General features: G+C 53.0%; 2 long non-coding RNA genes across 5 annotated transcripts in view; one reads left to right on the top strand and one right to left on the bottom strand.

Annotated features, from left to right (window-relative positions):
• The window catches only part of LOC103549512 (uncharacterized), a 175,807-nt gene that overhangs the window by 24,750 nt on the left and 123,728 nt on the right, over positions 1-27,329 (top strand). The window contains exon 2 of one of the 4 annotated variants that reach the window (XR_011537457.1): positions 14,213-14,387. The exons of the other annotated variants lie outside the window; for them this stretch is intronic. This is a non-coding gene — a long non-coding RNA (uncharacterized lncRNA). The remainder of the gene's footprint in view (positions 1-14,212; positions 14,388-27,329) is intronic. 4 annotated transcript variants of the gene reach the window in all.
• LOC139081936 (uncharacterized) lies at positions 1,690-15,526 on the bottom strand. Its single transcript, XR_011537461.1, has 3 exons — positions 15,149-15,526; positions 5,076-7,073; positions 1,690-4,307 (listed from the first exon to the last, which is right to left on the bottom strand). It is a non-coding gene; the product is annotated as an uncharacterized lncRNA (long non-coding RNA).

Below are 27,329 nucleotides of genomic sequence, written 5' to 3'. Positions count from 1 at the left end.
GCCTGCCTCTGATCCTGGGGAAGGGCCTCCACCGTGGGCATCTGGAAACAAGGAGAGAGATCTCTCCCCAGCAGGTGTGAGGGCCGGAGGACTGCACATCACACAGAAGAGCGAGGCTGACATTCACAGGGGCCTTCACATGCACGATTAGATGGCACCCTCCCAACACCTCGGTGAGGCAAGCTGGGTGGAGACCCTTGTTCCATTTTACAGGTGAGGAAACTGAGGCTCATAGGGAAGGCGCTTTCCCAAGGCTGTTATGAGTCAGTGGTAGAGCTTTGATGAGACCCAGACTGAGCCTGAACCCTGCCCTCCCACTGAGCCCCAACCCAGGCCCAGACTGAGCCTGAACTCTGCCCTCACACTGAGCCCCAACCCAGGCCTATACTGAACACAGCCCAATACTAACCCCTGAACATGGCCTCTGACAGCCTCACTCTCTCTGGCCAGGAGGTTGGAGGGACCCAGGATACCCTTGAGTACTTTCATACGATTTCTACTGTGGATGGGCTCTTGGAATATCCTTGAGGCTTGGAATTTTTCCAAAAGAAACTTTGACTAAAGGAAGATCAGTACTATTTTTGAAATGCTTATTCTGTGCTGGGCACCATGCTAAGCACTTTGCATGAATTATCTCATTTAATCCCCTCAGCAATTTGTAGGTTTGGTACTATCATGATCCTAATTTTTTTTTTTTGAGAAAGATTAGCTCTGAGCTAACTACTGCCAATCCTCCTCTTTTTGCTGAGGAAGACTTGCCCTGAGCTCACATCCGTGTCCATCTTCCTCTACTTTACATGTGGGATGCCTACCACAGCGTGGCTTGCCAAGTGGGGCCATGTCCACACCCAGGATCCGAACCAGCAAACCTCGGGCCAGTGAGAAGCGGAACGTGCACACTTAGCCACTGTGCCACCAGGTCGGCCCCCTGATCCTAAATTTTTAAGTGAAGAAACTGGGCTCTGAGAGGGTAGTAGCTTTTTCAGTATCCCACAGCGAGTATGTGGTAGGGCTAGGATTCCAACCCAGGTCTCTGTGACTCTGTAGGTTTTCACTATTATCCTATGTTGCCTAACAGAGACCAGAAATTGTAGTTCTTTCCTCCTCTTCTTTTTTTTTTGAGGAAGATTAGCCCTGAGCTGACATCTGCCACCAATCCTCCTCTTTTTTCTGAGGAAGACTGGCCCTGAGCTAACATCTATGCCCATCTTCCTGTACTTTATATGTGGGAGGCCTGCCACATCATGGCTTGACAAGTGGTGTGTAGGTCCGCACCCAGGATCAGAACCCAGGAACCCCGGGCTGTCAAAGCGGAGTGCATGAACTTAACCACTGCTCTACTGAACCAGCCCATCTTTCCTCTTCTTTTGAAAGCAAACACCTTACTGATCTCTCACTAAACTCAGCTTGGTGGGTACAGCTCCCAGGTCTTCATCCCTGGCCTGGGCCACACAAGGCAAGTCCCAGCCCAAGGAGTGGCCTGTGATAGAGACCATGGGAGACAGTGGCCTCCCTCAACACCCAGGGGAAGGACAAGGGATCTGGGGGACCTGGCAGGCCATGGGAGGAACATTCTCAGTCTTGCACAGGACAAAATATCTGTACCCATTGCACACATGGACACAGTCCACAAGATATGGGCATGTATATTAGGGTTCTCCAGAGAAACAGAACAATAGGCTATATATAGATATACAGAAAGAGATTTATTATGAGGGATTGACTCAGGTGATTATGGAGGCTGAGAATTCCCACAATCTATCAACTGCAAGCTGGCGGCCCAGGAAAGCCAGTGGTGTAGTTCCTGTCCAAACCCAAAGGTCTGAGAACCAGGGGGACTGACGGTGTAGGTCTCAGTTTAGGTCCGAAGGCCACAGAACCAGGAGCGCCGATGTCCGAGGGCAGGAGAAGGCAGATGTCTCAGCTCAAGCAGAGAGAGCAAAGTCACTCTTCCTCTACCTTTTTGTTCTATTCAGGTCTTCAGTGGGTTGGGTGATGCCCACCCACATTGGTGAGGGTGGTCTTCTTTACTCTGCCTACTGACTACTAATCTCTTCCGGAAATACTCTCAGAGAGACACCCAGAAATGTTTTACCAGCGATCTGGGCATTCCTTAGTCTAGTCAAGTTGACACATATTAACCACAAATGAACCATCACAGTGTCCTACATACTTGTGAGAGATATGTGTCTGCCTGCCCAGAGAAAGTGCTGGATGTGTGCAGGGAGCCTCTCCCTCCCTCCCAGTGCTATGCACAGTGCTGGACATGTGGAAGATGGATTAAAATGCCAGCTCAGAACTGTGCGGGGAAGGGATGGGCAAAGGCCACTTTCAGGAAATCTGAGCACCCAGGGAGAGCACAGGTCTCCTGCAGCCATCTCTGCCCCGAGGCTTCCCCTTTCTGGGTCTCCCTGTACACCAATAACTCTCCTCTTGTGTCCCACCCCCTAGGGGTTCCCAGGAAGAAGAAGGGGACTCAGAATCCTGACCTTTCCATCTGTAGGACAGCATGAGATGTGGAGATGCTGAACCCGGACACCTGGCATCGTTATGATTCTGGGCAGGTCCCTTGTCCTCTCTAGGCCTGTTTATTTCTCCACAAAGGGAAGCAGTGGGCCTCAGTGATCACCAGGATCCCTTCACACTGATTTTCCCACTGCCTCTCCACAGCATCTCCTCATCCTTCTACCCCGAGACTCTGGCCATGGTGCTGAAGGAGGCCATGGCCTCTCCAGGGGCTTGGAGGCGTGGAGGTCAGCAACGTACACATCTCAGGATTTGTGAGGCAGAGGAAAACTACCTTGAATGAGCACCTACTATGTACCAGTCTCTCTGCTGTTCACTTTACATACATTGTCATGTTGACTGATCACACTGTCCCTTGGAGGAAGAGATTATCATGGGGAAACTGAGTTTCAGGAACTGTGGGTCCCACATTTTCCAGGAAGCAGAAAGCTGCTCTCCTGACTTAGGATTTCAAGTAGCCCTGGTTCCCAGAGATGGTCCTGAGACAATTAAGGGTGGCTGAGAAAACAGTGACATGCAGAAATGGTTGATAAAACTGTGAAGGAGCGTCTGTTGGCATTGGTTCTGAGCCTGCGGCCAGAGATGAATGATTGAAACACCAGGCTTGTTACAGCGAGAGCACGTTTGATTTCTCTCCCCTGCACTGCATGCGATTTCGCTGGAGGGAAGTTAGCAATCAGCTAATTGACATTGAATTAACCATGAAACTCAGCCCGCGCCTTCTCTCTGAAGCACTCTCCAGCAAGACTTTATCAAGGCTTTGAATTATTGATTATTACTTATAGCTCTGATGGGGTGATTTCCTTTTATTTGTTTTCACGTTGGGTGTCCTTCATAAGTGTCCCCAAGAGTGGGAGGCACCCAGACGGCAGAGCTTCTTGCCAGAGGAGCCGAGGGAGAAGGCTGAGTCCAGGGAGGACGGGTCTGGGTAGTCCATCAGGCCCCAGAGAAATAAACCTGTATTTGCTAAGCTGTGGAGCTTCTGTTTTTCGTTTTTGCTGCTGTAACTGTAGCAAAACCTGGCCTAACCTGACTAACAGGGGCTCTGAGGGTCCAGATCCTCCGCAATGTCTCATGATACCAAGCTTACAGTCTGATGAGCTGTGATCCCTACTCCTGCTGTCTCAGCTCTGTCTGTGAGGACTGTCGCTGGACGTCTATTTCAACTCCATCAGATACCTAAATTCTTCCACGACATCCAAACCAAATGGCTTTCTGGACTCTGTGTGCATATTCTTGGGCCAAGGAATTCACTCTCTCCTAAGGCTGTCTTTTCAAAAGTGCTCAGCTCTGACTGTCCCCCTTGGAATTGTCCATGTAACTTCCACTGGTCTCGGCTCTGCCCCATGGAGCCCCACAGAGTAGTTTCATTCTTTTAGTCCGTGACAGCCCTTTAAGAATCTGAAATTAGATATCTGGGACCTCTCCTCTTCCAGGACAAACATCTTTTCAACTCTTCCTCACATGGCTAGATTTCAAGTCCCTTTTTCAACTTGGTCCCCTCTTTTGTTGGGAATCCGAAGTGTCTGGGAGTCTCTGAAAATGCAACACCCAGAGCTAGAGGGCTCCAGAGATGGCTTGAGAGTGGTGTCGCTGAAAAGAACCATCAGCTTCTTCAGGTTGGATATTAGACCTTTAGTGATGCAGCTTCATTCTGTAGCAGAGACGTTTTCTTCTTATTGAATTCATGTGCTCCCATATTTCCCAGCTTCCTTGTGACTCTGTGGGGCCATGTGACCAGACTGACCAGTGGTCTGTGAGCTGAAATTATATGTGACACTCTGGAATGAAACATTGAAGAACCAGTGAGTGACATTCCAGCTCTTTGCCCTTGCCATGGTGACCTGGAAGCCATGTTCTAGGTGGTATTGATATAAGATGCAAGTAGCCTGGGTCTCTGAGTCACCACTGGAAAGGGAGCTGACGTGAAGGGTTGCTGGACCCACAGTGGACTTCGTATGAACAGAAATAAGCCTTCATGTGTTAAGGTGCTGACATTTTTGCTGCAGTGGTTGCTGTTACTGTAGCACAGGCTTGCTGTCCTGACTCGCAGGCCCATCGTGCTGCTCCCTCCCCTTGGGTGGCAAGTCTGTCTCATCACCTAGGTAACACCTCCTGTGAAGCACATCCCTCCTCAACTGGACCTTGAAGTGATTCTTATTTATCGACTTTGAGCTCCTTAAAGTTAGTGAGCACATTTTATTCTTTGTGTCTTCCCCAGGGCCTAGTCCGGCCACACAGAGGGCATTAATCTTTGCAGAAGGAAGGGAGTAAGAAAAGGGACTGCTGGGTCCCTCAAGATGGAGGCAGAAAATGGCCTCTTTGGAATGAGGCAAAGTGGACTCAAGTGTCCAGCTCCCTCCCTGACCAGCTGTGTACCCCGTGGCTAGTTACTTCTCTATGATTTCTATCAAATAGAGATAGTAGTCCCAGTCTCTCAGAATTTGAGAATGTAATAATATATTTTATAAAAAAGTGACTGGTACATTGTGTTGTAAATAAATGCCAGATAAATAAATGTAATAAAAAGTGTAAATAAGTGTCCTTACCAACATCATCGGCAGCAGCAGAAGGATCAGAGGACATTGTTGCTCCATCCATCCAGGTCAGAAGCAGAGAGGAGGGTCATCCAGGAGGAGTCTCAGCTCCAGAGTGGTCACAGGTGGAGGATTTAGCAGATGCAGGAGCACGTAGACCCTTGAGGGTTCAGGGCTGGACATCCTGGACCAAGCCACTGCAGCAGCGTCCCTCTGAGGTTGCTAACACTCCCAGGCCTCCCTCCCCTTCCTCACTGGACTTTCACTCAACAGCTGTATTTGGCCTGAGGTGCAGCTTGTGACATCTATCTGGATGGTTCCTCCGGTACGATTCTGCCTGGTTCCAGCGGAAACCTGGGCAAGATGACAGGGTACTGAGGAGCCATGTCACTCTGCTGGCAGGTGTTCAACATGCAGGGGTGGGAGGGTGGCCTCTGGACAGCTGCGCATTAGAGATGGACAGCACACATGGGCAGGTGTCATCTAAAGATAGTGTCGGTGCGCCGTACATGAGTCACCCCAGACAAATGTCACAGTGCAAATGCACACCATTTTGAATGCCTAATGTCCTTGTGGAAGAAGAGATGAGAGGGAGCTTACAATTTTTGAGTCCCTACTGTGTGCAAGCTGGAACTGATATCTACTTTAATCCTCACAATTTCATGAGATAAAGATTACTATTCCCATCTGAGAGATGAGGAAATGGAGGCCTGGGAACTGGGGACCCAAGTCCAGGTTTGCTTGACTCCAAAGCCTGCCTTCTTTTTAGTCACCACCAGCCTCCCAAGGCTTGTCCTCTGCTCGCTCCTTCACTGCCCTCCACCTTGACAGATGTGCAATTTCCGGTCCTCCCTAAAATATTTCAGACTCACCAGGCACTATGATATGTTCTGAGCCTCAGTTTCCTTTCTTGAAAATGGGGGTGATAGTGACACCCACCTCTTAGGAGTGCTGTGAGGGTTGAGTTGAGTTAATACACACAGAACACTGAGCACAGAGTTAGCATTATTTAAGTGTAAGTCATTGGTATAACAATAGCTAACATGTAGGGACTACTGTTTACTATGTCTTAGGTAGGCTGCGAAGTGCTTAATGTGGTTCATTTTATTTAACCCTCCAAACGACCCTTGGGGGGAGGTGTTAGTCCCCTCATTTTCAGCTGGGGAAGTTGAGGCTTAAGAGAAGTTAAGTGAATTATCCAAGTCCACACGCTGAGGAAGTGACTGCGTGGGAGTCTGAATGCTGGTCATCTGAGGCCATGCTATAGGAGGTCAGAGCCAAGAAATAACAATAATATAGGAATTACTTACTTCTATTGAGTGGTTCTTACCTGCCAGGCACAGTGCTAGTACATATATAAATACATAAAGTCTCAATTTTCAAAACTGTCCTCTACGAGACAAGTCTTATAATGAGCTGAATTTTTTAACACATAAACCTGGGAGTTAGCAAGAGCAGGTAACTCCCTCAAGATCTCACAGCCGGGAAACTACAGTGTCGACCCCTGTTGTTGACAGCCCTTGCACTTAACCAGGTAATCCCCTTAATAGCAGGGAAGATATACGTGTTGTATATCCTTTGACGGTGATGTGATGCTTGGGTTAAAAAATTGATTGCAAAATTCACATTGGAAACAAAAGGATTCAGGAAGTTTTAAGAGGATGAATAAGGCTATCCAGGCAAAGGCTGACCCCCAACAAGTAGGTGTTGAGTTGCTGGTCTTCCAATGGCTCCGGGTGGTTTGAGCAGGTCACAACCAGTTTGATTCAGCTTCATCCAGTCTTGACCAGCTCCACACATTTTGAGCTGGCCCCAACACGTCTGGTTTGATTCAAGCCGGCTTGAATCAGTTAGATCTAGTTGCAGCCAGTTGGGACCAGCCTGAACTGGACTGACCTAGTTTAAGTCTATCTGTCTCTTCAGGTTGATTTCCTTTCCAGCCTTAGAGTCTTGACTCCCTGTGGATGATCTTCTCTTAGGCTCTCTGGCTGGATGGCTGTGGTTGGGACACTGGTGAGAAAGAAAGTCTAAGTAAATTATTAACCTCACAGGGGCCACCCTTGGACCCTTGGGGATCTGCAGCTGGAAGACCTCAGCTGGTGAGTCCTGGCTTGGTCAACTCTGTTAGAGGGCCTCCCATCCTACTCTGCCCCCATGGAGTCCCCTTGCTGCATGCTCTTCCCTCACCCTTTCCTGTCCTAGAAGTAGACTTTGCCTTCAATTTCTTTTTGAAGATGTGAACTCCGGGGATCCAAATGTGCAGGTCTAGGGCCATCCCTGAGCAGTAGGGCTTGTCTAGGATGGCAGGGCTCACATGTGGGTGGCGGCCCCTGTAATGGGTGACTGGTGGGTGTTGCTCACTTCATTCCTAGACCCTGAAACAGATGTGACTTGTACCACTACACTGGCAATTCAATTAAACATTGATGTGCATGGGGGCTGGAGGAGGCAGGTGGGCAGAAATGGCAGGTGCTGGCTAATGGGGTGCCACATTACATTATCATCCTGCAGAAACCATGCCCCCTTCAGAGAATAACGTGGGCCAAAGGGAATGAGTACCAAACAGGCCTGGGGAGCAGGGCCCCTAGGCAGGCTGGACCCCTACCCAAGGGCTTGCTGTTCTGTTCCCAGCTGGACTGTGTGGTGATGCAGCTATGGGACTGATCAGACCCAGGAAGGGTCAGAAATCCAGCACAAGCTGTCTCCTGGAGTGGATAGTCAGCCCCCTTGTCCTGGACTGGCCACTGCCCCTCTCCCTGTTAGTGCCATGCCTAAGGCTGTGAGTGTGTTGGTTAGAGAAGAGGGTCGGCCACCTAGTTGGGAATTTATGTCCTTAGAACTAGAAGACACTTGTCTAGCACACTTGCCCATGGTCATGTGGACACTCAGTGGCAGGCCAGCCCCCGCTCCTTCCGCAGCCCTGTGGGATCCATTCTGTATGCAGAGAGGGGGCAGGGTAAAGAGAGAAGAAGGTCTCCTGCCTCCAGCCAGGCCTGGTTCTCTCCCCTCAGTTCTCCTTCCATGCTACCTCCACCTGCCATGAAGCAGGCCCTGCCAGGGCTCGTGGGACCCCAGAGGATACCTCCTATCCCCTCTGAGGGTCCCAGTTTTCCACGTCCTCTGAAGAGAGACTGGGGCCACACAGGAGTGGGGTGATGCTCTCTGCATGTTAATCAAGGGGGAGGCTCTCAATGGACTGTGTCAGGGGTCCACTTTGTCCTAAGGTCAAAGACTGACTGTGCCTGGGGGACCAACTGAGCCCAGAAACAGCTATGTCCAGCAACCGGCTGCTGACTGTGCCTGGGGATTGACTGTGCCCAGGAACCAGCTGGTATCCGGGTGCTGACTGTGCCCGTGGAAGGACTATGCCCAGGGACCCACAGTGCCCAAGGACTGACTGAGCCCAGGGACGACTGTTCTCACACACCCTTTGAGGACCCACTGTACCTGGGGCTCATCTGTGTCCACGAGCTGACCGTCCCCAGGGACTGATTATGCCAGAGAACGTCTGTGCCCAGGGCCTGACTGTGTGTAGCCTGACGGTGCTCAGAGACCGTTTCCAGGGACCAGCTGTGACCAGACACTAGCACCTCCCAGTGACCAAGTATGCTTAAGGACACCTATACCTGGCCAGCCAGCTGAGCCCAGGGACTGGCCCTGCCCAGAGCTGGATGAGGCCCAAGGATGGGCTGTGTCTGGACCTGTAAGACCCTCGGCCCGGGTACCAGCCGTGTCAGGAGACCAGCTGTGCCCAGGGACTATGGTGGGGGACAGAGACTCTTCTACCTGGACGAAGAGTCCTGTGCCTGGCATACAGGCTGCCCAGCTGTGTGGCCCCGTGCCTGGTGTGAGGGCCTCTGGCACAGCTTTTCTCCTGGGACAGCAGGAGGAGGGAGCCCCGACCCGCAGTACAGGCAACCTCAGATTCCCTATTTTGGAGCCTGGGGGATAGAGAAGGAGAAGGAGAACCCAGAGCTACTGAGCACCTGTGATGTGTCAGTGTATGCTGGTCCTTCCTTCCCACTATGTCGTTTCGTCCCCAGGACAGCCCAGAAGGCGGTAGATATCACCGCCATTTGCAGATGGGAAAACGGAGGCTCCCGGAGGTGAAAATTCTTTTCTGGTCTGACTCCGGAGCTCTTAACCATGCTGCTGTTCTGCCCATGGGCTGTGGCTTCCCATGCTCCACCTCGCCTACCAGAGTGGAGCTGAGGTGGGGCCTCTCCCCATCTTCCAGAAGAGGAGACTGAGGGATGACCAGAACCCGCACGTCTGGTCTGCGGCTGACAATAAACCTGCTCGTGCCAGTGGCCCTGACTTCTCAGGCAGGACAAGGGTACTTGGCAGGCCCGTAGGAAGGGCTTCCTGTGGGCTGCATTCCTGGTTGCTGTCCTGGAGGCGGGCAGGCCGGGGTGCGGAGGCCGTCGGCCTCATCACAAGCCGCCTTTCATGATGCTCAACAAGGCTCCTTCAGAGCCCGGACTCGGCTGTGCAAACACGCACATCTGGGCTGCGGGCTGGTGCAGGGCAGCGGAACTCCCCCACCGCTGGCCAGCTGCTCCTGACCTTCTGGACAAAGGGAGCTTTGGCCCTGTGGGGGCTCCCCGGGAACTTGGGGCTCTGGAGGGTACAGCCCCTGCCCAGCCCTCCGCGGGGAGCAGTCCTCTCTGGCTGCCGCCTGTCATTTTCATCAGGACTGGAACTCTGATGCTGACAGCATTTCCTGCTGAGGGCATGCCCTTCTCCTCCCTCTCGGGCCAACACCCAGCCAGAACAGGAGAACCAGAACAAAGGCTGCAGGCAGAAAGGGCCTCGAGTGGCGGGCAAAGAAGCCTCTGAGCAGCCAACTCAGTCTAAGGCCCCCTCCTCAGGGAGCTTGTCATTTCACGGAGGAGAAAGACACAAATCGAATCATCACAAAAAACAATTGTGAATAACAACAAACTCTTACATAGTGTTTCAGATTCCAGGCACTGTTTTTGGTGCTTTACATATTTTAACTGATTTCATCCTTACGACAACCATATGAGGGGGACACTCTTCTTATTCCCGTTTTACAGAGTAGGCGATTGAGGCACAGGGAGGTTAGGGGACTTGCCCGAGGCCACACAGCTAGTCAGTGGCAGAGCCAGGATTTGAACTTGGGTATCCTGCAGTCGTAACAATGATGCACATTTACAAACCACTCCAAGGGCAGTCACAGGGGGAGCTGAGGTGGGGAGGGGGAAAGTCACTGGGGAGGGAAATAGGATTTAAGCTTAGGGAAGATCACTTTGGCTGCTGGGTGGAGGGCAGATGTGGATTGAAGGCTGTCCCAAGAGTATAGGTGAGAGATGATGGCGATGCGGCCTGGATTAGGGCAGGGCAGGGGCCAGGGGGAGAATAGGGCGGGTTTGGGAGAGATGTAGCATCTAGAACGGCAGCAGTGGTTCCTGGCAGCTGAAGGGGGGTGAGGGTGAGGGTGGAGTGGAGGACTCCCCTGTGTGTGGGGACTGAGCCACTTGGTCCCCAGTACCCACTTCACCTGCCTGGCAGGGCCCCCTTGGCTCTGAGGCCTCTAGGGCGTATTTGGGGCCTTCTATCGCTGTCATGCTCCAGCTGCCGGGAGCATCCCGGAGGGCTCGGGGGAGAGAAGGTCAGTGGTACAGTGGAGGAAGCCCTGGGTTGGCCATCAAACGTGGATTTAAATCCTGACGCCTCCTCTGGCAAGCTGGGAGACTTTGGGTGAATCACCTTTGTCTCGGAGCCTTAATTTCTTCCGAAATTGGGGAACGCATGCCTCCCTCACAGGGTCCGTGTAAGACAGAGGATACGCACATGGACTGCAGAGGGAGAGGGCCAAGTTGCTACTCGTTGCTGTTGTTTAAAATCATCATTGGAGGCTTCCTTCCACTTGACAAGGGGAGGACTCAGGAGGCCTGGACACCAGTCTCTAAGATGTCGTGTGATGCTGGGCATGCCTCCTGCCCTGGGCCTCGGTCTCTGCTCTGGGACGTGAGCCCCCCACGGGCGGTAGAAGAGCCGGGGCCGTCCTGCCAGGCAGATGGAGGGAGCGCGGCTGCCTGAATTTAGCACCTGGAATGGAGCTGGCCAGAATGGGCATCTCTTGCTCATTCCAGTTCATTCGCTCATTTAACAAATGTTTAACTGAACATCCACGAGGTGCGAAGCCTTGTGGGAGGGGCTGCGATGCAGTGATGAAGCAGGGTCAGCAAAGTCCCCGCTTTCCAAAGCTCGCTTTACGGTGGGGATGGGAGATAGTCACAAGTGAAAAAAACCAACAGAGAGGATTGCAACAACAAGATGTGCCTGAAGTCAAAAGCCCCAGTGACGTAAAAGAGGCCGATGGGGAGAGCGGCTCCTTTAGATGGGGTGGTCAGGGGAGGTGCCCTAGGATGACGACCGGTGAGCTGAGGCCTGGCCGATGAGAAGAACCCAGCCTGGAGAAGCTGGCCGGCCTAGGTGACCAGTGAAAAAGGAGGCATATGGTGGCAGAGGCATCGAGATGTAGGAGGGAGGCCGGCTCACATCGGGCATGGCAGGCCCTTTTAAAGAGTGTGAACTTTACTCTGAGAGCCGTGGGAAGCCTTTGAAAGGATTAAAGCCAGGGCGTGACATAATCGGATGCACTAGTTTAAAGGTTACTCCAGTTGCCGTGCAGGGAATGTGTTGAACGAGGGAAGAATCACGCAGGCCGTCCATCTCGGGCTCTAGCTCCTGCCCCAGCCCCCTGACTGAGAGGACCACCCCTCTGTCAGCTGGGCATTACCTGCCCTCCACAGTCTCCCTAACCCTCTTCCAGACCACCGGCTCCAGATGTGCCTTGGCCCCCTGAGAGCACCAAGACCCCTGAGCAGAGAGAACTGGCTGGCTGGCCCGGGCAGGCTGGGCTGGCAGCCTGCAGGTGGGGACCAAGTGCAGGGCCAGTGGGCATGGGCATGGCTGCCCTGCCGGCTTCTGCCCACCATGCAGGGCACGCCCCCCACCCCCACCCCGCATGGGGCTTTTGAATTAAAGTCTTAACTTTTTCTTTTAAATGGCAGCTCTGTGTACTGTACATGGTAATTAATACATTAGCATTTATGCAAAATACCATCACAGCCGGGCTGGTATGTCAGCTGCCTTCCTGAGCTGCAAAAATGTGAGCGCCCCGAGGTACCTCCGATGGGCCCCCACCCCTAGCAGACAGCTCATTTGACCTGCGCCGGTTGCTACCACATCTCAGGGAGCGTGTCTGCGTGTGCGTTTCTGTGTATGCCGGCCAGTGTATATGCGTCTTCTTGTGAGGGTCTGTGGGGGTGCGTATGTGTCCTTGTGTGTGTGTGCACACGTGCTGCCCATGCTCACATGAGTAGGCATGTGTGGTGTATGAGGGCGTCCCTGTGTGGGTGTGTGCCTGTGTGTTGGTCTGGGCATGATGCATATGAGTGTGGTTTTGTATGTGCACATCTCTGAGCATGTGTGTGTGTACATCTGTGTGTGCCTATGTGCGTGTCCGTGGGTCTGTGTATTTGTGACCGGATAAGTGTGCATGAATGTGCATGTCTGTATGCACTTATGTATGTGTGCCTGGGTGCATGTCCGTGTGTGTCTGTGTGGGTTATGCATGCATGTACATATGTGCACAAATATGTATGTTCATGTGTGTATATCGGTGAGTATTTAGGGGTAAGTGCCTATGGGGTCTGCTGTTTGTGTGTTGCATCTCTGTGTTAGCAGGGCTGTGGGTGTCTCTGTATATTATAGATATACCCATGTGCATTCCTGTACATATTGAAGTGTGTGTGTGTATGAGATGCTTGCTAGAGTGGTTCTGAAATGAAGTTGTAACGCAGTGGAAAGAACAGCCCACTGGAAACAGTGACATCTGGGTTCAAGCCATGGCTCCACCACTTGCTGGCTCTGCAACCTTGAGAAAGTCACTCCACCCCTCTGTGCCTCAGTTTCCTCATCCGTGTACTGGGACTGATGGAACCTACCCTGCCCATAACAACCATAATCAATATTCTCTGGGCGCTGGACGTCCTGGTGTCGAGGATCTCCCAGTGCGTTGGGGGAGGTGAGCCCATCAGCAGGCAGTGACACGCAGGCTATGGGCGCGATGGCACAGGGTGCTGCGAGGAATGTCACTTAGCCCCTAGTGGGAGAGAGGGGTGGGATGCGTGAGGGACGGTTTCTCTGAGGAGGTGGTTGTTGAGCAGAATCTTGGGGGATGAGGAGGAGTTAGCCAGGTGAAGAAGCCGAGAAGCATGAGCCAGCCCGAGGGAGCATGGGCATGGAGTTGTCTGGAGCGTCCAGAGTGGCTGGAGACCAGGAGCGAGTTGGCAGGGGTTGGGGTGGGGGCTGGAGCAGCTCACCCGGGCCCGTGTATGCTGAGGGCAATGGGGAGTCAGTGGGGGACCTTTACAAAGAGGAGGTCAGGGTCAGGGTGCAAACATCTCTCTAGCTTCTGCAGGGAGGGAGGACTGGAGAGGGAGGCGGTGACTGGAGGTGAGACGTGGGTGCCTGGCTGCCCGGGGATGACCCCCAGAGGGTGAGGCCTGAGCAGAGGCAATGGAGAAGAAGGGGAGGGGATGGGGTCAGAGGGCATCGCTGAGTCAAAATCAATACTGTGCAGAAATCGACTAGACAATGAGGTGAGGGGAGGGAGAGGGACGAGCCGGGGACACCCAGTCTGTAGCTGGAGACAGTGGGTGGTGGATGAGGTTGTTCACTGAGACAGCAGACTTGGAAGGAGGAGGGGAAGGGCTCTCTCTGGAGGGGGGAGGATGAGTTTTAGACGTCTCGAGGTTGTAATACCTATGAGACGTCATTCATTAATTCACTTACTCATACATTCACCATGTATCAGGCGTCTGAGAGACCAAGATGAGCAAGACAGAGCATTGTCAAAGGCAGAGGGAAAATCAGGTGCAAAGGCCCAGTGGCAAAAGAGATGGAGTCTGGGAAAAATGATAAAGGTCTTAGGCAGGTGGGAGAGTGTGGGAGAAGGGGGAGAGCTGGGGCCTGACCACGGAGGGGTCTGGGGTGGGGCACGTTGGTGAATGGTTTGGGGAAGACAGTGGGGGAGGCACTGACAGTGGGGGATTGCCGTGTTGGGTTTATATTTTAGGAAACCTTTTCTTTCCTCCTCTTGCCCTTGTCCACAGCCTGCCGAGGGATCCTTGGTCTTCCGATCTGTGAAATGGGGCTGATGATCGTGCCGTTGCCACGCGGTTGTGAAGTAGACTAACTCTGGGCCTTGGTAGTATATCCCTGTCCTCAAGAAACTTCCAGAGGCAGACGCTGCTGGGTAGTAGACGCCATGATGGGGGCCAGCACACAGTAGGTGCTCAATAAATCTTGGTCATATAAAGTGTCAATTAAATGGATAGTAGCACGGGGGTCTGTGGGAGCTGAAGGAGGCATCTGAGCCTTCAGATGGGGATTAAGGAAGACTTCCCAGAAGAGGTGGCCTAAAGCGTGAGCAGGAATTAGCCTAGTGAAGAGGGGAGGGCACAGCATGGACAAAGGTGTCAGGGTGTCGGGGTGTGACAGCAGGAGGGCTGGGGGAAGTTTACGTCATTCAGGTGTGCAGGGTAAGGAGTGGAGATGGGCGTGGCTGGAGTCCGACAGAGGCCATATCACAAAAGACCTTGAGTGTCAGGCTAAGGAGCTTAGACTTTTCTCCCCTGTAAGCAATATGGAGCCATAGAAGTAGAGGAATGGCTGGTGAGTTTTGTAAAGTTTTAAAGAAATCACCCTGGGTACTGGGTACTGGATCCTGGGGGGGGCGGGGGGCAGGGCTCAGGACAGGGAGGCCAGTGATGGGGTCTTCTGTGGCTTAGTTTGGGGTAGTGACTGTGCTGCCATAGGTTTATCTTAAGGAATGGGGCACCAAGCTTTTTCTAAACTAAGGCATGCACAGGGCCAGCGGGAGAAACCCTGGTTTCCACCCTGCGCCTGGCCATGATCCTGCCCTGAGACCTTGGCTCCACCAAGCCACTTAGCCTCTCAGGGCTGCAGGTGGTTCTGGGTAAGGAGACCCACAGGAGGTGATCCAGAGAGAAAGGGAGGGATGTTGGGAAGGGATTTTTTTCACTCACCTCCTGGGGGGAGAGAGTCCCCTTGGGCGCAGGAGGGCCGGGAGGGAGGCAGCTGTCTTCCTGTTTCCTTCTCCTTGACAGGAGGAGGGTGAGGACGAGGACAAGGACGAGTTCATGTATTTTCATGCTGTGGCCTCGACACTCAGCCCCATAGTCCCAGCTCACAGACGCTGGGACGCTGCTCTGGGGTGGGCCGACCCCGCCTGCAAGCAGACACTCCACTATTGTTCGAAATGGAATTGGTCCCAGGAAGCTTGGAGCCTGTGCAAACCGCTATGAATTTTGCAAAACAGCTCTGAGGCGGTAAAGCATGTCAGAAGAATCAAATGCGGAAATCCCTATTTAGAAGCTCCGCTCTGGACACGCATGATGTGCCTGGAGAGAGGATCGGGCAGGGGCGCCGGGCCCGGATGTCCCTCTCCTGTGGCCTCGGTGGGCGGTGCCACACAGAGGGGAGACAGCCCCCCAGCCCCTCGGGCCCCAGCTTCTGTCCAGTTCGCCTGGCCTCGGATTGAGCCCCTCACAAGGCACCCACCCCCCCCATCCTTTCCCAGGGTACCTATCCTATTTTTTGTCTTTTGAAAGCAGCTTTATCATTTTGTAAAAAAGGATACATATGCTCATTGCAAAAAATTCAGACAAGATGGAAAAGTTCAAAGAAAAATGTAAAAACCACCTCAGATTTCACCACCCAGAGATAACCGCATAACATTTGGGTGAACGTCCTTCCAGACTTCTCCCTGTGCATAAATATACACAAATAGATTCCACGTATGCAGTTCCCCCCTGAGTGAGGTCAGACGACACAGGCTGTTCTGTCACCTGTTTTTTTCTCCCCACTCAGCAATATGTCACGGACATCCTTCATGTCCACAGATACGGAGCCCCCTCATCATTTGCATGCCTGCATTACGGCTATGAGCACTCCTCGCTTGACCTACCCAGTCTCCAGCTCACGGCAATATATATTTTTCCAATTGTTTTGTTCTTATAAACATCCCTGCAATGAACATCTGTGTGCACAGATCTTTGTGCCTTTCTTTCGCTCATTCATTCATTCATTCACTCATGCCACAGATGTTTATCGAGTGTATTCTACACACCAGCCCAGTGCCAGGCTGGGGATAGAAATGGTGGATAAAGCGACATGGTCAGTCCTTGCTTTTACAGAGTTTCTGATGCAATGGGGAGACAGGACGCCCAGCCCCTGACAGCAGGGGAAGACAGCACTTTTCTGCAATGAGCTTATGTCTTAAGCACTTACACAAATACCTATTCAATGAGCAGGTGATATGCAGTACAAAGAAGTACACAGCCTATGAAGGAAAAGTACAAGCTGTGAGAGAGTCAGACGAGAGAATGTTAGCTAGACTTGGGAATCAGGGAGGGCTTCTCTGAGGAGGTGACATTCAGGTTGGGAAAGATGAATAGGCAAGAGACAGGGTCAGGGGATGGAAGGGGAAAGGATGGGTGGGCCTGGAGGGGAAGAGCAAGAGGATTTCAGGGGCCGGCCCCGTGGCCGAGTGGTTAAGTTCGCGCACTCAGCTGCTGCGGCCCAGGGTTTCACTGGTTCAGATCCTGGGCGTGGACATGGCACCACTCATCAGACCACATTGAGGAGGCATCCCACAGGCCACAACTAGAAGGACCCACAACTAAAATATACAACTGTGTATTGGGGGGATTTGGGGAGAGGAAGCAGAAAGAAAAAAAAAAAACAAAAGAAAAAAGAAGATTGGTAACAGTTGTTAGCTCAGGTGCCAATCTTTGAAAAAAAAAAAGAGGATTTCACTTAGAGGGAGCCGTATTTTCAACTATTAACCTACAGAAAGTTCCTCCGAATGGAATAGCTGGGTCAGAGGGTAAGCAGAGTTTGCGTTTCGTCACATGTTGTAAACTGCTCCCCATGAAGGTGTTACGAATTTATGTTACAGCCCCATAAAGAGTACGTGGTGAGGTTGTCGTGAAGATTCAGGACCAGCAGGCATGGGCGGTTAAGCACAGCGCTCGCGTGCAGGAAGTGAGCTGGTCGCCGCTGTTGCCATTAGTGTCCTAATTATCTGTGCCAATCTAATCGGTGAAAAATGATATCTCATCCTTGTTTTTAACCAATGTGTCTTTTTTCGACTTTGGCGGAAATTGAGCCTTTGGGGGGGAAATGAACTATCTTTCTTTTCTAAGCCACCTTTGTCAGAACCTTCCTGTGCCCTTTGCAGAGGCAGGAAGCGCCCAGGGTCTCTGGCCTGCAGTCCCATCCTTCCAGCAAAGCCCCTGGGCCTTAGAGGTGACTCCAAATCCCTGTGTGGCTCTGGAGTTCCAAAGACATGTGTCAATCAGAGAGGAGGGCGGTTGGGAACCTGTGTCGGACAGGGGTTATGCCCGTGGGGAGGGACAGGCGGAGAGGTGGGGCCCTGGAGGCAGAATCCACATGCCATTAGGAGTGCTTAGAGATCCCAGGTGCTCCCGATGATATTCATGCAGCTATATGAATATTAACGAAGTGGCCATTAATATTAATGACGATAGTAAACAAGTGCGAGGATTATTTTTAAAGAGGGCTGCTGCTCCAGCTGTTGCCTCCCTTCGTTAAGATGCCTCTGAAGTTCTCAGCCTTCCTTTTTCCAAACCTCATGCAAGACTCAATGGCGTCTTCATGACCTCTGCCTGGGCAGGGACCGAGCCAAAGGGGCATTTCCAACGTTTTGGATTGAAGGACACTCTGCACAGGAAACCCTGAGTTTCCCTCCGAGGTCCTCTGGGCCACGTGAGTGGCAGGGACAAGGAAGGGATGAATCGGCTTGTGTATGGGCAGCCAGCTGCAAAGACTCTGCTTTTGACCCTCTCAGGCATTAGGCCCGGCATCCACATCCCTGAAGGAGTGTGGGCAGGGGGCTCGCAAGGGTCCAATCTCTTGCGAAGGTGGCTGGAGGAATTACCCTGCTAAAGTGGTCATGAATTATAGAAAGGAAGAGGGGGGAGGAAGGCCCAGAAGATCATATGTGTAAATAAACCGGAGTGGCGGCCAGACATAAAAGCCAGCCGCCACCTCCCGCTCCCACGGCGCCTCTTTTCCACAGCCCCACTCGTGCCAAGTAGCACAGCGAGTGGCTTACAACCTCCGTCTTCCAAGGATTTGTTAATAAGTCAATGACGGAACATCTAAAGGGGAAAAATATTTCTCTTTATAGTTGGAGATAATTGTCCCAGGAAAAAAAAAACAACAAACCTTTAATTACAACTCACATGGAGAAAGCTTGATTTGTGGGCAGAGCCCAAATGCTGAGGAGCTGGATGTAAAATATTTGTAATATTTAGGGAACCTAGAGTTTTACATAAAAGTAAACAGCATTGCCTGAAGGCACAATTTCCAGCAACACAATAAAATGTGCAGTGAATTTATGGCGGCCATCCATTAGCCCTTACCAAGGCAACGTCGCCCCTATCTGTCGTCCATCATTATAATAGAGGGTTAATGCACCGAATTTACATAAAAAAGTCATATTGTCTGCATGAATTATTTACACTCGAAGCTGTTTTTACAGCTTGGTTTCAAGCTGGATTCTGGGAGAGATTCTGCCAGTAAATTACTCTGTGGAGACCTGGTTCTATAACCGCGTGCGGAGCCGGCAATGAAAAGAAAGGAAAATGGGCAGGCCCTGGCGGGTCGTTGGTGCTGACGCCTCTCGGTGGGGGGCTGGAGGCAGCGCTCGAGGCTTCAGGAGGCTGTTGGACCTGGCTGCAGAGGGGGCTGTGTCCCTGGGCCCCGTGGCATCACGGTTGGGGCCCAGCTGCCGGTGCGGTTAAAGCCAGCGTGGGACCCCCGGAACCACGGCCATCCTCCAGAGGGGTCCGAGGGCTCTTGGAGGCTGAAGTCAGAGGTCTTTTCGGGATTGGGGTCCTGGAGAGGGAGAGGAGCTGCTGTGTTTGTTGGAGGCGGGGCCTAACTCAGCAGCGTGAGCAAGACTCATTGTCCCCATTGTACAGATGGGAAGACTGAGACCACAGGAGGCTCCTACGCAAGAAGCAGGGAGCCCATTCGTCCCAGGTGGGCCTGGGGAATGTGGGCCCTGCAAACACTTCAGACTTGGAGGGAGAGGGGGCTAGGGTGGGGCATCTTGGGAGGACATACAGAGTCTCCATGCCTTGCAGCTCAGTCCTTAGATTTTCCAGGACTTTTAATGAATTGAAGGCAGTTTTAGTGGTTGGGCTGGGGCTGAGCTGTTTTGTGGCACTGAGTTCTTTTTTTTTTTCTTTTGCTGAGGAAGATTTACCCTGAGCTAACATCGGTTGCCAATCTTCCTCTTTTTTTTGCTCAAGGAAGATTAGTCCTGAGCCAACATCTGTGCCAGTCTTCCTCTATTTTGTATGTGGGTTGCCGCCACAGCATGGCTGATGAGTGGTGTAGGTTCACACCCAGGATCCAAATCCACAAACCCGGGCCGCCAAAGCCGAGTGCGCCGAACTTAACCGCTGTGCCATGGGGCCAGCCCTGGCACTGGGTTCTTAAATTCTCTTCACTTCAGGGTTTGGGGTACCGAGGAGAACTGCTCATGCTTCCAGGTGATGTGGAGTTATGGGAGGCTGGTCAGGCAATGGAAACACACCTGGATTTTTAATTCTGTGCCAGCTGCATGGCCTTGGGCTAGCCTCCTAGCTTCTGGGGGCTCAGTTTCCTCATCTGTAAAATGGGGTTTCTAATCCCAACTCTCCCAGCCTGTCCTCCAAATGACAGGAGGCTGGAATCGCGTAAGAGGCTCTGGAAGGTGTGTGACGTGTTACAAGCAAGGCCACAGGTGACGGGGTCAGCAGAGGGAAGCCTTGAGATTAGGGCTGGCAGAGGGCCTTGAAAAGAAGAGGGCAAGATGGACAGATGGAGAGAGAAGGCCAGACAGCCACAAAGAGATCAAAGAATCCAGAGATGGAGAGGCAGGGAGGGACAAAGAGAAAGGGCTAGGGCTGGAGAGGAGGGAAGAGGTGACTGTCACGGGCAGACTCAGGCTGCCTAAGGCTCTGACTTCCTGGAGGCCCGAGGATGCTTGCCTGCCAGGGAAGAGGTTGGCAGGGCAGCGTCTGTCCCGGGGCCGGTGCTACCTCTTGCCTGGACCCTCTTTCTCCATCCAGGCCCAGAAGTGCCTGGACTTCTCTCTGGCCTGCAGGTTCCTGCCTCTTCTCCCTCTGTTTTCTACAGACGAGGAAGCCTGAGCCGGATGCCATCTCCTCCTCCCCCATCCCCCAGCACTCGGGCCGGGCATGTGCTTGTCGCTGCTGCACTCTGGGTCTCCCGCTCCTGGAGCAGCCACAGCAGGTCCCAGGGGCCTGGAGACAACAAACGACTCCCCGCTGATGGGTTGCTCACTGCCTCCTGCCTGCCAGCCTGTTCCGCTGCGTGCCGCAGATAACCGCGTAAGGCGAGGGAACCCCTCCTGCCCCGGCTGCTCTGATTTAAAACCGAACTTGGCTTTGCTTTCATCCCCGCGAGAAGCAAGATTTAGATGATCAATTCCTCTGTCTTCCCGGGAGCGTGCACACAGATGTGCACAGACGTACCTGCACACACGCACACAAAGGCGCTCACACATTGCAAATTCCCCATGCACCCATACTTACACACGAACGTGCCCACCCCATGTGCAAACTACACGTGTTCACATTCACGTATGATGCATTCTCGTGCACACACAGGCCATCCAGGGGATTCGCTGCCCCAGGCTAGGACAGGAGGAAAAGGTGGTGGTCGGAACAGCTGGGACGCCTGGGGTCGGTTGGCAGGATAAAGCAGACACGCAACGCCGAAATTGCAAGAAGCTCTGCCAGTCTCACCCACCGTGTTGCCTGGAAGAGAGGAGTGAAGGTCGTGTTTTGTGTCAACGTGTGTCTGTGTGTGCGCCCCTGTACGCAAGTCTGTGTGTTTGTCTGTGGGCGTCCACAGGTGTGGGTGCCTTTGTTGGGTGCTGAGGTCGATGGTCCGTGGGCAGGGGAGAGTGGGGTGTGTTGTGAAGAACTCAGCACTGGTGTCTTGGCCACTGATGCTGGCCCGAGGCTGGCCCGATGCTGGTCTCCGGCTAGCTGGTGCCCTCTGTAGTCTTCGGTTCCTTCTGGCTGCAGAGCGTCCTGCCGGTTCCGACCAGTTCTGACTTCCTGGTCTCTCTGTGTGACCTTGAGGGTGTGTTTCTCTGAGGTTTGAGTAAGATGGGCTTGGGGGGCGGGAGTGTGTCTTTGTGCTGAATATGGTTGTGTGCGTGTTCATGGGAGTGTACTTTTCACAGCAGAGAGGGCACCTGTGGGCCTACGTTTGTATCGTGAGTCCGTGCGAGTCTAGTGCGAGTGTGACAGTGAGTTTGGGAAATGGTCTGTGGGTGTGTTTAGCTTAGTGCAAGAATTTGTGCGGGTGAGGACCTGACCGTCCTTACTTCAAATGCACCCCTCCCCCTTACTCCTCTGCTTTCATCTTCTCCATCACACTGATCACCGTGGAACACCATGTGTATTCACTTATTTAGTTTATGGCTCCTCTCTCCCCTGCCAGAACGTAAACTCCATGAGGGCAGGAATTTTAGCTGTTTGGTTCATGTCTGGATCCCCACTATTAGAACCATCTCTGGCCCAGGGTGGCATGGTGGATGTTCGATAAATATTTATTGAATGAAGGAATGAATGAATGAATGGAGAACTTTATCACCTCCTTCAAGAGTCCCCTGAAGTGTCACTTGCTTTTTTTTTTCCTCCTGAAAACACTGTTCATCATAAAGTACCATCTGTGAACCCATTGAGTGGACATCACCAAGGTGCAGATGGAGTCTGAGAAGGCAGGTGGAGGGGGAAGTTCCTCTTTGGGAAAGGGAGGGCTGCTCATCTTTCCAAGAGCAGTGCCGGTGGGTTCGGAGGCTGGGAGGACAGAGCACAGGGTCTCAGGAAGGGAGGTGGGGCAGACGAGGGAAAGTCGGTGGGTCTACAGTATTTGGAGGACGAAGGAAAGAACACATGAGCTGGGAGAGGCGGTGGGGTCCCATAATCATTCCCTCCGAGCTGATGACGTTTATCGACACTCCCAGGAGTGTTCCCGGTTCACAATATTGAGTGCGTTAGCAGCTCTTCAACTGTTTGTAAGAGGGAGTAACTAACAATGTGGGAATTAATGTCGACCGGAAGCACGTCTGGGACTGTGCTGGCTGGTGCAGGAGCCGCTGGCCGTACCCTTGTGGCCGTTGAGCACTTCCGGGTCATTTTCTCATTGACGCCCCCACAGCCCTCCTTCAAATTGCTCCCTGCTCCTCCAAGCGCTCTGGTTCTCCTTGTCTTGTTCTCATTTTTCTTTTGTCCTTCTCGCCTTTCAATACACTAAATGATTTACTAGTTTATTTTTTACTGTTGGTGTCCCTGTTGGAATGAAAGCCCTCACAAGGGGTGGGGCCGTTGTCTGGTTTGGGCTCTAATGTGTCCCACGTGCCTGGAAGAGTGCCTGGCGTGTGGCAGCTGTGTCATCCGTATTTATTGAGTGAATGGACGGGCTTCTGTCTGTGTCGTGAGGGGATGGTAGACTTCTGTGCGAAGGGGCTTGGAAAGCCAGTACTCGTGCGGGTGCGATGGTCAAGGGGCCGTGTTTTTGATTGTGAGGTGATTGCGTTGGGGAGGCGGGTGGCCTTGCTCCAGAGCTCCGTCCTCTGCGGCCCCGGGGGCCTGTCCTCTGACAGAGGCTTCCAGTTCTGAGCATCCTGCCTGGACATTGTCAAGGCTTTGCGGACAGACCCACAGATGGCCTCCCCTAGAATCTCAGAGATCCCTTGACTGGCTGCCCCTTCGGTGGCCACGGGCCTGAGCCCCAGCCCAGCAGGTTTCCGGGCCCACTCCCTCCCTGGCTTATGGAAGCCCCTCAGTCTGCAGCCCAGGCTGACCTCTGGGCTGATGGAGTCAGGAGGAGGGTGAAGGCTGATGGTCAGTGGTGGGGGACAGCCGTGCTGGGTGGCTGGACCCAGCATCCGGACAGTCTGGGCGTGTGGGTGGGAGGAGGGGCCTTGGGATGCTCCTCGGGCAAGTGGGGGTCCTGGCCAGTGGGGGTTCAGGAGGCAGCGTCTGTTCAGAGGCATCAGGGTCTGCCAGCAGGAGGCTGCGCCCTGATGAAGGGCTGGGAAGAGGGCCCAGGCTGAGTCGGGGGCCCCGGGGTCAAGGAGCTCAGGACGCGCATGTGCTGATCAGCCTCTGAGGAACCCACTGATGCCAGTCTTCAGGGAGCAGCGGGGTCTGTGCCTCAGCCCAGCCCCTTTATATGTGAAGGTGGTGGGCACAGAGCTGCTGGGAGGTGGGGGCGAGGAGTGGCCAGCCCTGTGGATGACAGTGTCAGGACCCAACAGGCGCTCAACCAAGTGAACGTGGGGTTGATGCCGAAAGAAAAGCACAGCAGGGCCAGAGAGCAAGTCCCCTGTTAGGCCGGCATTTAGGGAATATTGCCTAATAGCGAGAATGCAGTGTTCAGAGTCAGACAGAGCTTGGCTCAGCGTTCAAAATTTCCAGCTGTGTGACCTTGGAAAGGTTATTTAACCTCTCTGAACCTCAGTTTCCTCATAGGCAAAGTGGAGATACTTTTTATTTCATAGTGGAATTGGAAGGATTAAAGTTATTGCTACTGTTATTTAAAAAACTGCACAGAGCCAGGAAGGCTGCCTGGACAAGATTTCCCATGAAAAAGATCCAGATCTTTGGCTGTGCTCAAATTAGTGGGAGGGTCTAGTATGGATGGCGGAAGCTGCCGCACTTAGAAAAGAAGGCAGAGATCCCCGGAGCCAACGTGGGTTCACCAAGACCAGGCAGATCTCGTAGGTTCTGACAGCTTAACGACTAGGGGATGAGGAGAATGAGCTGGGGTGGAGGGGAGTGGAATCTGTTGGTGGCACACCTACTGGGTGCTGGATACTTCGCAGACATGGCCTTACTTAACTTTCACAAGCCTGGGCGCCGGCTGTGGCTGTCTTGATTCTGCAGATCCGAAACTGAGTCTCTAGGAAGTTAGATGGCTTGCCCAAGATCTGCGGAGCTGGGATTCAAGCCTGGAGCTGTCGGGTCCTTTCTGCCATGTCACACTGCCTTCCGAGACGCTGGAGAGGGTCTCATGACCCTTGAGGACGTAATAGATGGCTGTGAGGGCACAGAGGGGGCTCCCATCTGGCTGAACAGCAGCCACGAAATGTTCATGTAAGTGGAACCAGGTGGGTCTGCGAAGGTCTTGAAAGGCTTCTCTGGGGCTCTGCCTTCCACCCTGTTCTGACCACTACGTGCCGAGGACCCAGAAGAAGACATGGAGAGTGCAGGCCTGTAACAGAAGGAGGTAGGAGAACAGAGAAAAGGGACAGAGAAAAGCCCAGATAGAACAATCAGGATCCAGAAGGATCTCAACTGGCTGGAGTGACAAGGAGGCATGAAGAAATGTCACAGGGATAAATGCTGGGGCCCATCTTGACTACAGGAAAAATTGTAGAGAGGAGCAGCAGATCGTGACAAAGGGATTTGGGCGTTCAAGGGCCTATAAGTTCAGTATAAGCCAGCGGGCTACATTAATAGAGGTATGAGGTTTGAGTCAAGGGAGGCGACCACTGTCCTGGCCCAGCCTGCTCTCTGCCCTGGGGCAGTCTCTATTGTATATATTTGAAGGTTATGTGCTATTTTCTGCTTTTTCAGCTCTTCTTCCTTTTTGGGAGGGGAGGCGGTTTAAAGGGAACAGAGCCGTTCCGGAGTTTGGCCCTTGGATTCCATCCAGAGAGGCCTCCAAAATGACACTTTGGAGGGCAGGAGAGAAGCTGCAGATTTCCTGAACTTTTGTTTGAGCAGCCAGTCCTGGATCTGATCTTTACGCCACACTGCCCTCACTTGGGGGAGAGGAAAGTGCTGGTCCCTGAATGCTCTGGAACAGGGAGGGGTCCTGGTCCCCTTGGCCACTGGTCAGGTGTATCCACTCCCTCCCCAGCCGTCTCCCTCCCCTCTCAGAGCCCTTATCCCGGTGGGTGGTCAGCGGTTTGCAGGGCCTGGCAGGGCCGGTTCTTCTGGGCTGGAGGTGGGCGGGACCAGAAAGCTTACAGTTGCTCACATCAGGGCTGGAACCCCGCTTGGGCTGGGGCGACACCCGCCAAGCTGAATTCGGCTTGGGAGGCGCCTGGCTGGGAGACGCGCTGTTTAGCGCGGAGGTTCTGTTCCCCTCTGCGATGCACTTCTCCTGGCAGCTGCCGTGAGTGAAGCTGTTGAACTCCCCTCTCTCCTGCCAGAATCACAGGCACTTTTTCCTGAGCAAGAAACAGGGCTGCAGACAGTTTTCCTCATTAAATACTTCTTTTCCTCTTAAATCTGTTTTTGCATTTTTTTTTTTTTTTTTTTGCGTGAACGGAAAAGTAAAGCGGATGCTATTGAAATAAACAAGGCATTTGTGGTAGGAAGGTTAAAGCAGATTGTTGGGGGTGGGGAAGGGGGCTGGATGCGCCCCGCGTCTCTGCACACAGGCTGCTTGTAGCCTGTTGGGAACGGCAGGGAGAGAGCGTGCTCAGAGTCTGCCCACCTCCCAGCCCAGGGGAGCTTTTCTCCGAGTGTCCTGGGGATTCACCGAGAAGGGCCGTGGGGAAGGGAACTATTATTTATCAGGAGCCTGCCGCGTGCTAGGCCTGTAACATGGGTGAGCTCATTCAGTTCTCATGACCACGCTGCGGGGCAGGACCCATTTTACAGATGAGGAAAGTCAAGCCTCGGATGGACTAAGGCCAACCAGTCAGGGATGCCCTGAACTGGGATTTGAAGCTCCCTCTGTCCGACCTCAGAGGCCACGCTCTTTTCACTATACTTTGTTACCCTGAGCTGTTGTATATCAAGCTGGGGGATGTAAGAGGAGGAGGAGAAGGAGAAGAAGAAAGGAAGTAAGGAGATCTGGGCCAGCTCTGAGAAATGGGCGTCCTACCTGGCGAGCCGGAACGTGCCCCTGACCCCGGGAGTGAACCGTGACCTCGTGGCTGGCTTCTGACAACTCTGGGAAGTTTGGGGAAGGGTGTGGGGTTTGATGACAAGGATGGGCTTCCTGGAGGTGGAGGGCCCTGGAGGTTGAATGGAGGTGAGGGAATGGCCTTGCCACCGTGTGCAAAGGCAGGAAGGGTGCGAGTCTGGTGTGGGTGTGAGGAGGTGATTCAGGGTCGGGTAGCGATGGTTGTGTTGGAGGACGGGGTCAGGTTGGAGAGTGTGATGCAAAGAAAGAGCCCTGGGCTGGGAAGCAGGTGGCTGTTTGTTGTCCTGGCTCTGCCACTGACTTGCTGTGTGATGTTGGGCAAATCTCTTTCCCTCTCTGGGCCTTAGATTTTCTGTCCGTAAAATGGTGGAATTAGACTCGAGGATCCCTAGGAAGAGAGAAAGTGACTAGACAATCCAGAGGCTCTTGAATATCAAGACTTGACCTTAGAGTCGTGAAACGTTAATGCTAAAAGGGCCCCCAGGAATCAGCTACTAAACCATCTGACTTTAGGTCTTGAAGGATGAGTAGGAGTTTTTGAGGTAAAGGGAAAGGAGATGGAAGAGGGAAAAGAGGGCGTTCCAGGCAGCGGGTATAGCGTGAACAACAGCATTGGATGGACGCAAGAGGCAGATGTCTGGGGGACGCCAAGATGTTTGGTGTTGGTGACGAATAAAGACCAACACAGGTGGAGGAAGAGGTCAGGGATCAAACAGGAGAGGGAGATGGGGCCAGACCTTGGAGGATCAAGGGGCTTCGATTCTGTCCTTTGGGTAATGGGGAGCCATGGAAGAGAGTGGGAAGGACACGCTCAGAGGGGCCGTTTTGAAAGATCACTTGGCAGCTTTGTGGCTGATGGATCTGAGAGGGGCTGGGAGAGGGCACGGGCCGGGGCGAGTGCCGAGGGCCCAGTCAGGAAGCGTGGGGTCAGTTCAGGGAGAGACGGCGACCGTCTGGGCCAGGGGAGCGGAGTGGGTATACTGAGGCCAGCGTCTGTTCCAGAGGACCTGGGAAGCGGGAGAGATGGGACTTGTTGATTGACTGGATGTGGCGACTGAGGAGGAGGGAGAGCCAAGGACTCCTAGGTTTCCAGCTGGGTGACATTCGTTGAGACAAGAAGCCCAAGAGGAGGGATGGGTTTTTTTTTTGGAAAGGTGGTGAATTCAGTTTTGGATTTGGTGAGTTTGAGGTGCCAATGCAACGTGGATG

The sequence above is a fragment of the Equus przewalskii genome, chromosome 2 (assembly GCF_037783145.1).
Source record: "Equus przewalskii isolate Varuska chromosome 2, EquPr2, whole genome shotgun sequence".
Classification (NCBI taxonomy): domain Eukaryota; kingdom Metazoa; phylum Chordata; class Mammalia; order Perissodactyla; family Equidae; genus Equus; species Equus przewalskii.
The sequence above is the reverse complement of the archived record's forward strand: the minus strand, read 5'-3'. Positions and strand labels throughout refer to the sequence as shown.